Consider the following 12568-nt stretch of genomic DNA (forward strand, 5'->3'; position numbering starts at 1 on the left):
GCTCACCCAAAACGTGGATATAGTATAGTCTGGGACGTTTGGACTTAGGAACGGGTTGGCTCACCCGGAGGTTTGCGATCACCTCCAACAGCATGCAGTAAATAGGAGGGTTTGCCCCGCCGGGGTCGATTAGCGACTAGAAAGTGTGGCTGCTGAGGTCGGGAGTAACTTCCCTGGTCAGGACCTAAATGTTACATTCAGTTAACTGAGAACCTTTCTCTTTGTTTCCGGTAACCGTACGGTTTCAACTGTCTGCTTTGCTTTCTTTTTATTTCCCTTTTCTCTCCTTGCTGTGCACAGTGTGTGTATGCGTGTATGTGTATGTCTGTGTGTGTTTGGCTGCGAGTGAGTGGTGACATCATTGCACAAGCTGTGTGAAATTTTGAGGAAACAGCATTGTGATTCAAAAACTGGTTGGTTTTGTGCTGCAGTTATCAAATATTAATATGGAGGTTGAGTTTTACAGGGAGTTTGAGGATGATGACAATGGAAATGGTTGGAAACCCCTTGCTGAACAAATAGATGAATTGCAACGTATTTGGAGTGCTCATACAGATTCACATGACATTAATAAAGTGAAAGAATGTCTGAAAAATGCTGTCAAAGTGAAGGGAGTAGATACAACACAGTCAAAACCCCTAGGGCCGTTTATTACCCTGGCCTTTCAAATACAGGTGCAACAAAGGGATCAAGCAAAGGCAGAGAAGGATAGAGTGGATGTGTTGAATAAGGGAAAATATGCACAAAATGTGGAAAAGGCAGAGAAAAATCAGAAGCGTTTAATGCAGCTGCTCGCGTGGCAAGGAACTAAACACCTCCACCGTACATCAACCCTAATAATCTGTTTACTGAGGCCATGGATAAATGAGCTAGACAGATTATCAGCGGGTGTAACTTTAGCATTTGGAGATTTCAGACAAATTTGGGTCGCAGTACTACATGTAGTAACCTCCAAGGTATTGATAATGCGGCCCGCACATCTCATCAATCCGACGCCACACCTTATTTTGCTGTGGCTGGAGGGATGGGAGACGCGCTGTGTGGCATGTTCCCATCTAAAAAATCAGACACCGTGCTTAAATTTTTCTGGGACGGGCGAACACAAGTTGTGCCTTTATGAGGCGATAGGAACCTGCACTAAACAGACAGTGACTCGATGGAGTTCAATATGTTAGACAAACTGTGATGGATGGAATACCTGAAGGAAAATAATACGAGGAAACCCAGATTTAGAAAGGAGTGGTCACGCTAGGTGGGAGAGACATTTGTTGCAGCACATGCAGAAATATTTGGCGGAGAAGAAAACAACAGATAGAACACGAAAAGAAACAGCCTGATGCATCAGACAAACAACTTAAAACTGTCCAATTAACCACAGTAAGATAGAAGAGGAATAGTAAAAGCCTGATAAGAAAATGATCACTGCAGAGGCTGAGAGTGGAGCAAATTGGATAATGTTCCCGTTGCATCTCCGCTCACTGCAACAGCTCAGGGAAAGGTAAAATCTCCCCAGGCGATACGTGGCTGGGCCAGGGGTGGGTCGTTTGGAAATAGGGGCCGGAGAATAGGGGTGAAAAGGGGGAGCTGGGTCCTCCTCCTGCTTAGTTTGAAGACAGACGGATCATTGGGCCCGCAGCTGCCCCCAGCGCTATGGGGCACGCCCAGAAGGAGCTCCTCCACAGAGCACAATGCGGCACTCATAACTGCACAGGGCTGTCAGTATCCTGCACTGGGATGGGGACAACAGTGACACACCCCACAAAGGAATGTCCAGACAATGGGAAAACGGCAGAACCCATTGTTCCAGTGGAATTAGAGGGACAAATTGATATTTCTTGTTAATACTGAAGCCACTTTTTCCACGTTGAATATTCCTCCCTCATCTAATAAAATGTCTTCTTGTTAGGTATTATTTAATCAACTCAGAGGCAAGGAACGACACCGAGTCAGTTTCCCTTGCAACAAGGGTAGCTGACTTCTGCAGTGCAGACTACAAAGTGTTGGCACCCCTCTCTCTTTATTTATACATGCTGGTTCACACACAGTTCAACAAACATTCAGTGTGTGTGTGTGTGTGTGTGGGGGGGGGGTCAGAAAGGTTAGGGTTCATGTGTCTTGTTTTTAAACAGAGCGGGAGAGTGGGACTTGGTACGAACAGCCCCTAGATGCTTCTGATAAAAGCATAACTCACTCTTCACCCCCATCTCCCTTCCTGTGGCATGTAGGAGGGAAAGGCACTTAGAGCAGACCTGAGTGATAAACAATACAAACGTTTTCAAACCCTAACAGTCCCCCCTTTTTTATCACGAATAAAGTCATGATTAGATACATGTAAAAAAAAACACTCTGTGTGAGCACAAACCCACGGACGGAAAGCAGATTATATTGTGGGAAACACTCACACGGCCCCACCGCCCTAGGCGACCACCAATCATGGCAGAGTAAAACAATATAATAAAACAAAGAAAACAAAATGTAATAAAAGTAAAAGAATTAAAACAAGCCTTGTTCATGTCATCATTGCACTTTTTCTCATTTCACTTAAACAGCAACTTCTTTCGATTTTCTGCTATAAGGTCATTTTATGAAGTACAATTATGAATACACTCAGGCATTGAAGATATATTAATTTACAACATGTCATCATAATCATCTGTTTTTGGGTCCAGCGTGGTGTCTACTTGAATCAATGCTGCATATGCTACTGTGACTGATTGAGTTACTATCCTTTTTACCAAGCATTTGCAACCTGGGATAATACATATTGACAAGGTGCACAGGATGATCAGGAATGCTGCTATGGCAAATAAGAAAATCTTAACCCAATTCATCCACCTCCCTTGGAGCATCCAGTCTAACCAAGAGGAGCTGGGAGTCGGGTGGTCGTGTGTCATGACATTTTGCAGGTTACGCAGGTTATTCAGCGCTCCTGTTATATTTGAGGAATGTATATTATCTGGGATATATGTGCAACAGGTGTTGTTCAACAAAATGCAAACGCCATGCGGTTCTGAATTATCATGGCTCGCATAGCGCTCATTTCTGTGTTTTGGCCCTCTTCTACTATTATGGAGTTATTCAAAAACAGGCCTAATCGGTAGCTCAAAGTTTCCACACGCAGCATTAGTTTGCCCACACCTAGCCAAGGAAGGAGAGATAGTGTCACTTTCTCATCTTTTGGCCAAAGCTTAAATTCATCCGGGACATTAGTTCCCCAGATAGGGTCGTGTGGTTTCATTTCTATATCTCTCTTTTGTCTTTTGGGGAAGGTGGATATCATCTTTACCTTACTGAGTATTATAGTGTGGTCAGATGTGAAAACTGGAGCACACACACCATACCAATACGGGGGTAATATGAAATAAGCGTTATTCCCGCATAACCAAGCTACCCCCTCGATCCAGTATGTTCCATTTTGGTTATTACCTTTGGAGACCCATGTGCCTCCACACTGCGTGGTGTTTGTTACCCATACCCATATAGATAGAAGAATCATTTTCCTTTTCTCTACTCAAACAATCGTGGTGTAATGTGTTTCCGTTGGCATGTGCTTCGAATGATGTGGCTCTTCCCTTATTACTGATGTGCAAAGGCTGCCATTTCTTGGGGTCACATGTACAGTTATGTGGGTCACATGCATATGCAAGAGAATTGTTGTAATATGTGTATGTTTTGTTGTCCTTACCAACCATTTGGATGCCTTCTCCTCTCGTCAGGTTCTGACCAGGAACAATAAAATATGTACGCTTCGTATACCCCCAGAGTCCTATTGAAAAGGCACATGCTGCTTCTGTGAAACTCATTTTTCTCACATACACTGTAGGGCCCTGGGAATGAACTGGCATGATAGAACATACATAACAGTCTGTTTTGTTTTGTGCTTTAGCTGTTTCATGCACATAACGATACCAATAATTTTGCAGAAACACATGTCCTCCTCCTTCCTTTAGGGGTCTGAGATGAGAGCCGTCCGGTGTCCATCTCTTCTCGTGTGATGTCGTATCCTGTGGATCCTGCTTTAAACAGAGAAAGAGCCCTGCTACCAGAATTAGGCTCAGGCTTATCAGTCCTGTCCACATGTTACAAAAAGCCATGCTAAGTTGGGCACAGGTCAGTTGTTTTCTTCACCGGTTTGAGATGCTGGACCCTATGGGTCACCAGCCCCTTTGTAGCCGGTCATTCCCCTGTTACCCCGTCGGTTGGTTTGGCTCCTGTAACGGTGATATTAGCTTACAGTGGCTCTTGTGGATCCAGGATGGTCTCTCTGCGATTTTCAGAGCTGTCGGTGTGGTCAGGAGAACACGGTATGGCCCTCTCCAGCAGGGGGTGCTCCAGTCCTTTCTGTGGAATGTCTTAATCAGGACCAGGTCTACAGGCCTCAGGTTGTTCTGTGAAATTGGAGCAGAATTTACTGGCAGATTACTGGACAACTGTGCTTCTTTTGTTTGTAACATTTTATGCATCCATTCAGCTAATTATGTTTCCTGCTGTGCTTTTCCTATGTCATCCATTTCTGGCATTCTGGCAATGGAAAAGGTCTGCCATGTACTATTTCAAATGGAGTGAGACCAGTTTGATTTTGAGTTATTCTCATCCATAATTTAACCAGGGATAGACATTCGGGCCATGGCCTCCCTGTTTCTTCCATTGTTTTCCTTAATCTATTTTATATTGTTCCATTTGTTCGTTCAACCAGCCCAGCAGATTGCGTGTGGTAAGAACAATGGTTTTTTAACTGAAACCCTAATGTTTTAGAGCACAGTTCTATTACATTATTTACAAAATGAGTCCCATTATCTGATCTTATGATTTGTGGGATACCATATGTGGGGAAGAAATGTGTCACTAAACTCTTTGCCACCATGAGTGCATCACAGTGCTTTGCAGGGTATATTTCAACCCACTTTGAAAATGCATCTGTGACCACTAAACAATATTTATTTCCCCCTGACCATGATAACTCTTTAAAATCCATGTGTATCGTGTGAAAGGGATGAATTGCTGCTGGGAACTGGCCTCTTTTGGGTCTCATGTTTCCCTGTGGATTATGTTTGCAGCAGATAATACATGATCTACAGGGTGTGGAAATGTAGATTTACTAAGTGTATCATTCCCCCTTTCGACACATGGGAAATTCCGTGTGTCACATGGGCCGCCGTCTTGTATAAATTCTTTGGTAATATTGGCTTATTTTCCAAATGATAAATGTCATTTTTCTTTATGGCCCCTCTATTCAGCCAACATTTAACTTCTGCAGCTGGTGCAGATTGTTGTGAATCTTTCAGCACATCTGTATCTATAAATAGGAGATCTGACATTTTCAAAGTGAGGGGAAGCCTCGAAGCTATTTTAGCAGAAATATCAGCAAAGGTGTTCCTCTTTGTTTCCATGGTTTCATCAAATTGATGCGCTTTACATTTACAAAGTGCTATCTTTGCAGGTAGCTGGATACCTAACAGCAGTCGTTTTAACAGATTAAAATGTGTCAATTCTGTTCCAGATGATGCTATGAACCCTCTATTTTCCCATATTTTGGCAAAATGGTGAACAGAACCGAATACATATTGGCTGTCTGTGTAGATGGTTAGGATTTTTCCTTCATATAATTCACAAGCTCTGATAACAGCATACAGCTCTGCAGTCTGTCCTGAGCATGTATGGGGCAGGGCCTGTGATTCTATAATTTTAGCTTCAGTGGTTACTGCATAACCAACTCTGTTTTTTCCACATTCATCTTTTGATGCTGATCCATCTACAAAGATTATTTGTGAGTTTTTCAGAGGTGTCTGAGAGATATCTTGCCTAGGTTTTGTCTCTTCCTCAACCTTTGTTTTGCAAGAATGTGGTTTCCCATCTTCTGCTGTGCTAGGGTTCAGTGGACCACATCTTTGCAAAGTTATATTTGGTTGTGAGAGTAACAATGAGGTCAACGTAATATGCCTTGCATGAGTCAAGAAAGGAAGTGAGGTTTGTAGCAATACAAGTGACACTGAATGAGGAACTTTCAGTGTGAGCGGGTGGCACAGCACAATTTCAGCTGTCTGTTTCACAGCTTCTGCTGCTGCGGTGCAGCTCTGCAATCAAATTGGAAATCCAGATGCCACAGAGTCCAGTTTTTTAGAATAAAATGCTAAAGGTCTGTTTTTGGAGCCAAATGTTTGTGTTAATACAGCTTTCCTATAATCCTTACATGCATCTACACAAAGTGTGAAAGGCTGGCTATAATCCGGCAAAGCTAAGGTGACTGTTGTTTGAAGCAGATTTTTTAGCTCTGTGAATGCTACTTCTCCTTCCTTAGTCCATATGATTTTGTCTTTTAATGTCATGTCTTTGCCATAGATCATAGATTGCAAGGGTTGTACAATGGCTGGTAGCCATTCTCTACAAAAGTTACACAGTCCCAGAAAGGACATCATTTGTTGTTTAGTTCGTGGTTTTGGCGCTTCCTGTTGTGATAACATATGTCCCAAAGCTGACTTCTAGGTGACTCTGTCGGACCGCCCAGAGTCACCCGGCGTCGAGCAAGACGATAACCCACCGGCCAGATGCGAATGTCACACACCGGGACTTTCAGCCACCTGTCCTAGGTGCGGCTGTGCGGCAGCGCTTAACTTGACGTCAGGCTGTTCCCGGAGAAGAATCCTTCATTACGCTTAAACAACTGTTGTCTGCTGCACGATTGGTTCTTCCTGATTCCTATCTGCCTTGTGACTTAGATGTTTCTGTAACAACAGTGTTGTTGCAGAAAAAGGGGGATATAGAGAGGTGATTCAGTATGTTAGCTGTATGTTAGATAATATGGAAAAATACATGTTGATTTGAAACAATGGTTGAGAAGTGGATTTATGACTGCAGCACAGAAGCCAATCAAACATGAAAATGAAATGAGATTTGTGGCTGAAGCCTTGTTGTTGCTTAAAAAAGTAACAGGTTATGCATGCAGTTTCAATTTAGTAAGTGTTGAAGCTGAGACATTTGAACATCTAAACTTGGACAAAATCAAACATTAAAAGGGGTTCTCCCCTGAGGAACGTACTGTGTGGAGGACAAAAGGAGCAAAAGAAGAAGATGGCCTGTGGAGAGGCCCTGAGGGTAAAATTGTGATGCCACCAAACATGAGAGAACACATTTTGGAAGAGGCACATGGAATATCGCATGTAGGTATTTCGCAGGTGCTTATCAATCTGGAACAATGGTGGCACCCATATTTAAAAGATTTGGTGAGAGAGAAGATCATGATCAAGAATTGTTCCATCTGTGGATAATTTAATCCAAAACTTACTGTGCATTCATCTCCAGGTAAGTTTAAAAATTACACCCAACCTGGGAAAGAGATACTCTGTGGTAATATGTTTAATTAATCATTACATTCCCAGACATGGTTCCCGGAAAAGATAAGATCTGATAATATAACTCATTTCAGGAACAAGGATCTGCAACCGGTGGAATAAATGTTGGGACTAAAACATGCTTTTGGTACAGTATATCATCCTCAGTCACAAGGCAAGGTTGAAAGAATGAACCAAACACTGAAAACAAAATTGGCTAAAATCTGTGCACAGACTAAATTAAATTGGGTGGATGCTTTGCCAGTGGCTTTGATCTCTGTCAGGATGTCTGTTAATCAGTCTACAGGTTACACCCCACATGAACTACAGACTGGGAGAGTCTTCCCATGACCAGCACAGCGGATATCAGGACCAACAGGTGAAACTGCACAATTATATTCTAACTTTAATTAGTTGCGGACCCTAGCAGCAGAGTTCTCCAGAGGACTTCAGAGAACAAGAGCCCCCCCAGTGGTACCAGGAGTCACCTGGGTGTGACTCAAGGTCAATCAAGCGGAAGCGGCAGGAACCCAGGTTCACAGGCCCGTTCCAAGTCCTGGAAAGAACATCTCATGCGGTTTGTCTGAGAGGAAAAGGAGAAACCTGGTATCATTGGAGCCAGTGTGCACCAGCAGAGGAGCCTAAAAGATCAAAGGCACCAAGGGTTTCTTAAAAGGGGCATAATAATCCCCTGGAGGAAGAAAAAGGGGCATAATCCCCTGGATCGGGAGGCTCATCGGTGATCGCACTGAACTGAAGAGGATTTATCCACTCCAGAGACATTTTCTTTTAGTTTTCAAGATTGAAAGAAGAGGATTTATCCACTACAAGGAGTCATGACATTCAACTAATCAACAGATAAATTCAGGACTGGGGATCAGGAACATATGTGACTCTTGATTTTGATTATGTGATCATTGAATGTAATGTTTCTTTCTCTGTTTATTAATCTTTGGATCAGTGTTTATGCTATTATTTTTTTATGTATTTGATGTATGACATTTAATCAACATTCTTGAGGAAATCCCAGAGTGTGTGCAGATTATAAACTCCTGGGTAAGTGGTGTTCATCTGGTACAAAGAATATCAAAGGTGATGCATTTTGGGATGTTAGTTAGAAATGGAAATGTGGGGGAGGTTTAATAATGACACTTGTGGGAATAATTATAATCTTGTTGTGTGATGTTTTCCAGAGTGGTGAGCACCCTTCCAGTCCCAATTTCTGCAGCCGTCGTCATCTACTCTGGAAAATGACTGAAACATCAGATTCATGCATTATATGATATGTGCTGTATCTTTATCCCAAATAATACTGCCACTGATGGCTCAGTGACTCGAGCGTCAGAAGGCTTGCATACGTTAAGGAAATGCATGAATATTCAGGAATTGGCGGGGGACTGGAGGAGTGGTTCACCAACACCTTTGGTAAGTGGAAGAATATAATCTCATTGCTGATTTCATTGTCTGTATGTTTTGAGTATTCTAGTAATGTGTGGATGTTTTTGGGTGCCATGTATTCGTTCACTTACAGTAAGACTTATATCAACTATTGAAAAAGGGCACTCATTCATCAGCTACCTCCATATAATATGATGTTGCTGAAGGTTGGGAATTAGTGGCCCAGTTGTAATTCATTGCTTTCCTTTATTATTTTGCAGAGTACTAATCTTTTGGTGTGCCTATTTTGACCTTATTCTTTTTTATTTGTTACTTATCATTGCTAAATCTTTGAATGTTGACTTCTTTTGCAGAGGTGAAAAGGGGGAATTGTTGAGAATTAAAATCAATTAGTTTCATACTATGTGTTCAGTTTGCACGTGTGAGCATAAAACTGAAATATATCATGTAGTGTAGACCGCAGGGAAAGAGAGGTCACAACGGGGTTCAGGCTGGAAGAAGGTCAGGATATTCACCAGCAGCTGTAAGCAGTAAAGCAATAAATGCCGGCTGTTGGGCATGGTATAGATAATAAAGTGCTCCCATGGGGGTTGGCTAATTTACAGCGGCGACACAGACTTCGTGAATAATTTTTGGAGGGGAGGTTTCAGCAGTCAGCTTTGAAATTCGTTGAGGGTATAAAACCTTTAAAACTGATGGTCAGACAGACCACTCGGTGAATACAGCCTAGCTTTGCTGAGCCTCTCCCTAAGGCCTTGTGTCATTTTGGTTGCCAATCTGACCCACATGCTGAAAACACAAAGAGAAAATCAAGTTTAACGCGTTTATTTGTTCACAGGTCCGATGGAGGTGGGATCTGGGAGTGGAACCTCTCGGCTGCATGGAAGGGTAACAGGCAAGTAGAGGATGATGACAATGGGGATTTTGCGGTGGGAGGTATCTTAGAGTTTGTTGCAGGTGCTGGTTCGCCGGAGTTATTTGGGTCTGGTAAGTTTGGTAAGCCTGGTCACATTGATAACTGATCCTTTCCACAGATCAGAACTTTGATTTGTTGTTACCTTACTGATTTGGTCCAGTGGTGCCACTCGCTGGAGGGTGGACAGGTTTCGCTCAGAGAAGCTGAGGTTATGGAGTCCAACGGCTGCCAGCAAACCCTGACTGGAAATCTTGGCAACGGAGGTGAAGTCAGGTAGGTTCTTCAAGGAGCTTGAGCTGGGTCCAAAACTGAACCTGGAAAATAAGCGAAGACAAGACTGATAAGTCAAAGCTTAGAATAAACATGGGTATCATAAATTTGGCCATTTGAATGTACCACAGAGGCAAAACACTCAGGCATCAAAGTACTGGCAGCATGCTCCTTATAAACCTCCCAGCTTGATCAAGGAGATGGAGAACACCTCTCCAAACCCAACAGCTCACAAGCGACACCTAGAGGCGAAGCAAAGTAAATAGCAGGCACAAAAATACAAACATGAACTCCCAGAGCCAGACACCTTAGGTAATCTTTCTTTCTTTGTATCATTCTTTTTGTATTAGGCATAGGAAATCATTGGACTTATTTACCAAATTAAACTTGTGTTAATCTTAATTTCCTGCTCTTCTCTGTTCTTTCTCACAACATCCGTACTGGGGAGAGGTTGAGGCAGTATTTCTTTATCTGGTAGAATTATTTTACCTCAACAATTGTTAAAGTTGTTTCTTATCTTCCAAGTCATTGCTTGTAAACCCTATGGCTGCCTGTGAAAGATGATCAGGCTGCTTCAGGTTTTTCAACAACTGGGTTAAAATTTCTGACACAGTGTTTCCTTAAAACTACACGTCTGTCCCAACAACATAAACCCACCATTTTTTCCTAAAGAAATATACCCTACCTCATTTGAAGAATCTCTTAAAGCTCAAGTATTGATACTTTATCCATTTATTTATGTGTACAACCTTTTCTAACACATGTCCACTGTTAATGAATAGAGGGGGAGTCTCTCTAAACTCCTAAAGTATACAAAGCAAAGACACAAATCACAAAGTCAACAGTTCTAAAGAAAGGCTAAAAAGAATGCCTACGGTATGTACTGCACTCCTATGTTTTTACCAATGCACATTACACATACCTCATTTAGACCTCAGGAATTCAATTGAATTCTGTTTTATTTATGTAGCGGCAATTCACAACACATGTTGTCTCAAGGCACTTCACAACAGTCAGGTACATACATTCCAATTAATCCTAACAATTGAACAGTGCAGTCGGAGTTAGCTTTTTATTCAAATTGGATAAAAAGTTTTTCCATCTAAGGAAACCCAGCAGATTGCATCCAGTCAGTGACTTGCAGCATTCACTCCTCTTGGATGAGCATGTAGAGACAGTGGACAGTCACTGGCATTGACTTTGCAGCAATCCCTCATAGTGAGCATGCATGTAGCGACAGCGGAGAGGAAAAACTCCCTTTTAACAGGAAGAAACCTCCAGCAGAACCAGGCTCAGTGTGAGCGGCCATCTGCCACGACCGACTGGGACACAAAAAGAACACAGAAGCACTGATCCAGGAGTACTTTCTATGGGAAGGAAAAGTAAATGTTAATGGATGTAGCTCCTTTAGTCGTTTCACCTAGAAAGAAAGAACAGATAAACTCTGAGTCCGTTTTCAAGGTTAGAGTCTGAAAGAGAGCACATATAATTAGTTACAGTAAAAGCTCAGTCAATTTCCATGTCTAGGAGAGAGAAAGAGTTAAACACTAAAAGACAGGGCTATGTGGATCATCGGTAGAGGGTGAGCATTAAGTTGTTGCCAGCAGAAGCTCGGGCGATTCCCCTGTCCAGAGGAAAAGAGAAGGGGTCATACAGGTAGCAGAAATGGAGGGTGTGTTTGCACCTCAACCATAACTGATCCTAGAATCCTAGAAACCTATTTAATATGGGATTTAAATGACATGTCCTGGTCAAAAATAACACCAAGATTTTTTACTTTATTATCAGAGGTCAATTTAATGCCATCCAGGTTAAGTGATTGACTAAGCAGTTTCTTTTTTAAAGAATACGACAACTTCTGTCTTGTCTGAATTTAGAAGCAAAACATTTAACATCATCCAAGTTTTTATATCTTCAAGACATGCTTGTAGTCTATCTAACTGGTTGGGCTCATCAGGATTTATGGATACGTAAAGCAGAGTATCATCAGCATAACAGTGAAAATTTATCCCATGCTGCCTAATAATTTGACTTATTGGAAGCATATATATAGTAAAGAGAATTAGCCCAAGTACTGAGCCCTGTGGTACTCCACAATTAACCCTGGAGTTTAAAGATGATTTATCATTTACATGAACAAACTGGAATCTGTCAGACAGATAAGATTTAAACCAGCCTAGCGCTGTTCCCCTGATCCCTACAGCATATTCCAGCCTTTCTAAGAGAATTTTGTGATTGACTGTATCAAATGCAACACTGAGATCTAACAGAACCAGAACAGACACAAGTCCATTATCTGAGGCCATAAGAATATCATTAGTGACTTTCAGCAGAGCTGTTTCAGTGCTATGATGAGCTCTGAAACCTGACTGAAACTCTTCAAACAGGTCATTGCTGTATAAATGCTCACACATTTGATTAGCAACAATTTTCTCAAGAATTTTAGATAAGAACGGAAGATTGGATATAGGTCAGTAATTTTTCAAGTCATCTCGATCAAGCGAAGGTTTCTTAAGTAAAGGTTTAATTACAGCTAACTTAAAAGCCTGTGGTACATATCCATTTACTAAAGATAGGTTAATCATATCTAAAATGGGGCTGGTAATCAGAGGGAACACTTCCTTAAATAATTTGGTTGGGATTGGGTCTAACATAC

Source organism: Girardinichthys multiradiatus, chromosome 12, assembly GCF_021462225.1.
Source record: "Girardinichthys multiradiatus isolate DD_20200921_A chromosome 12, DD_fGirMul_XY1, whole genome shotgun sequence".
Lineage (NCBI taxonomy): Eukaryota > Metazoa > Chordata > Actinopteri > Cyprinodontiformes > Goodeidae > Girardinichthys > Girardinichthys multiradiatus.